Raw genomic sequence first — 3,400 nt, forward strand, 5'->3', positions numbered from 1 at the left:
TATCTCACAGTTGTAAAAATAACAACTGCAGACCCGCAGGGTGGTTTGAGGCCGTGTTTAAGCATAGCAGTCCCCATGATGATTCCTGACCCTGTTGTTTCATTCTGAGAAAAAATGCTAAATTGTGCAGAATCGCCCTCACACTTACGGTTTATTGTGTCATTTTTTTGAATGTGTGTGAGTCTTTAAACTAGAAACGGGTTTGGTGTGCCAGGCACAAGTCATAAATATACAATGCCTGGTAAAGGAATAATGAATGATGAGGGAAATGAATCAAAATGGACAAGGGTGGCAGGGTTGAAGTATATTCATTGGCAGGCTATACACCATTTTAATCCTTCAGATAGACTCACTCAGTTGTAAATGTACAGGAATAGCACAGGCACATGAAATAATAAATCAATAATGTTGCCTGCAATCGCTCTGATTTTGAAGCTATGATAGAATGACCGTAGATGTTTTTTCTTTTCATGCTTTTTGACATTTTTTCCTGACTGTATGACAAAAAAGACTCACTGTCCTTTCTTGTATTATGCTGTGCTTAGCATGTTCTTTGCATGTTTATAAGCGTGAAGAGGTGTGTTCAAGAAGCAAGTGGATAAAAGTACATGTTCTCTAGTAAAGGCATGTTCACTGTGCCTTAAGCCCCAAGTATACTTCAGTTTTTATGTGCACACTAGATGCACATGATTTCTGGCTTACAACCAGATGTTCTTATTGTTTGAAGATAACAACCTCTGTGGCTCTAGCATTGAAGAAAGCGTAACAGTCAATTTAGATCACGTCTACCTTGATAACCAATCACATTATGACCTTAAAGCCATTGAATTTCTGTCTGTGACACTCAATCACTGTTTAAGGATACCATAGAAATGAATGAAAAGTGCCATGAACTGAATTTCACCTGTCACAAAACTTTCCATGACTTCATAAAATAGCTTTTTTTTTTTTTTTTTTTTTTTTTTTGCAAATTCAAAAAAATTAATCAATACCTAAATTAATGCTTAATGGCAAAAATGGTAAAGATTAGCCAACCGGCTGTTCAATTATAAGCAAGTCCCCCAAAAAAGAAATTAGTTCAGCATAGTGATGATTATCTTCCTTTGACATCCAATCCAAAAAATGGTCTCTGGTCTTATTCCCTCTGTACTTTTTTCCCTAACCTTGGAGGCTTGCCTTAAAGTTCCTATTTTCCTATTATCCACCCTCATTCATTCATTTTTACAGATGCAAAGTGCATTTGCAATATACATGTAATCAGTATTTGTTTTTTGTTTTTTTCTTTAATAAGGTCTATCTGGTCCATTGCCATGCACTGCAGATTTCTCTGATTTATATACAGGCTTTAAGGGCCTCACATCTAACTTCTTTGCTTTTGTTATTGTTGTAATGGCACAAACTCCCACATTCAGACAATCACAGAGGGTGGTGAACTTTACGCTTGATAGCATCTGCTCTTTTCTCCCCTAGAAACCAAACTGAATCATGTGTAAACTCTAAAAATAGATCAATCCAGAATGATTGTTTATGTGGAGTATTTTCTGATAAGCTGTCGATTCATTAAATTCTGTTTTCCTGCAAAAGCAGTTTATTAGCACAGGGAAGCTTCTCCTCCTCTGACATTCATTTAAAAAAAAAAAAAAACTGTGGTCTACTCAATATGTTCGGGTTACACATGTGCCATGATGTTTTTTTATTTTTATTTTTTGCTATCAATTAGTTTGCAGCACTGACCCAGGCATTGTTTTACAGCTGAACAAGAATCCAATTAAACAGAACATCAACTACTAGAGATGCAAGAACAATAGACACCCGAATTTACAAACTTTGTGTGAGGGAGTCAGGAAATACATATAGCTCTACATTTAATAGGTATATTCTATGGTCATAACTTCTGAAGAGATATAGATCAGATGTTGGAAAACGATGAAACTGTCTTGTGAGCATGTGTCAATGGTCTGTGTTCTCACACACACTATCAAAGATCCCAGTGTACTTCAAAACCACACAGTTTGAAGTTTTTTTAAGTTTATTTTGACTTATTACTAATGAAAATACTAATTTTTGTACTTGGGTTTTTGGGAATCCATTATCTTGTTCACAGCCAATATTCACTCTTGGTGTGAATAAGAGCCGCAAGATGCTATTAAAGATACTGGATGTCCAGTTCACACAGAGATGTTAGAGAAATAACACAAGCTTGTGCCACCCCCCAAAAAATTATAAATAAATAAAAATGCTCTGCATGCAGCAACAGCCTTTTGTTTCTTGACAACTGGCCTTTACATCTACATCAATATTAGATTACTGAAAAACCACAAGATCCAATAATTATGGATGCAAGATGTTGTGTTTGTGTGTGTGGACTTGAGAATTTGAATTTTAAAACCACTTGGACTGACAATAATTTGCATATATCTGTCATGAAGACAGCATGTCTTATATTTTAATGACAATGACACAATGAGCTGTGATTTCATGTGGTCATAAAAGCTGGCACTGAAAAAATGAGGCAAATCAAAAGAGAATTAATTATTTGAAAATAAACACAGACGAAAAAAAAAACGGTTTTAAAATACATCAAAGGGAGAGATCATTCTAAAATGAAAACCCTGTCATTACTTACTCACCCAAGTGTCATTATAAACTCACATGGCATCAAACTAAAAGAGATGCTATAAAGAAATGTTCATGCTGTTCTTTTCCATACGTGAACGTGTATGGTGACTATGGGTTGTCAAACTCCACAAATTTCAGAAAGTTCTATAAAAGTATCATAATACTAGCCAATAGGATTAATATTGCAAATCTTCTGACATCAAATGATATATTTGTGACTGAAATGAAGGAGTTCCTTTTTTTTTTTTTTACTTTCATTAAACGAGGAAACAAAATCCTCATTGTTTGTCCAGAGATGTACCGTTTAGAACTGTCCCAAACTAAAAATGTTCAATTTAGGTCATTCTTATATTAATTCATGTGTCATTATATTTACCACTTTCAGAGATCATCTCTTGTCTAATAACTTCATGTCTTCTTCCAACGTTCCAAAGCAACTGACTCTTGTTATAAAAGGTCAGGAAAGCAGATGTTACCTCCCGACATTAAAGCTATATTTGATATTGCATGACCAGAGAAAGCAAAACTGAAATACCAGCATGCGTGAAATGCACTATATAAATAAACTGGACATGCCTTACCAAAATCTAAAGAGCAGAAACTCTTAAACAGAATGTGTTACTTAAAAAGGTAAAAAGGTATCTGTCCTAAACAAATGAACAAATAGTTAACGATCTGTCCACCACAGACTGCTCTTGTTTTTTTTATGTTTTTTTTTCAGCGAAGAAACGACTAATTAAAATTTGATTGGCTAAGCCTTTTTCTATCAACTAATGATTAG

This window comes from Carassius gibelio, chromosome A10 (genome assembly GCF_023724105.1).
Source record: "Carassius gibelio isolate Cgi1373 ecotype wild population from Czech Republic chromosome A10, carGib1.2-hapl.c, whole genome shotgun sequence".
Classification (NCBI taxonomy): domain Eukaryota; kingdom Metazoa; phylum Chordata; class Actinopteri; order Cypriniformes; family Cyprinidae; genus Carassius; species Carassius gibelio.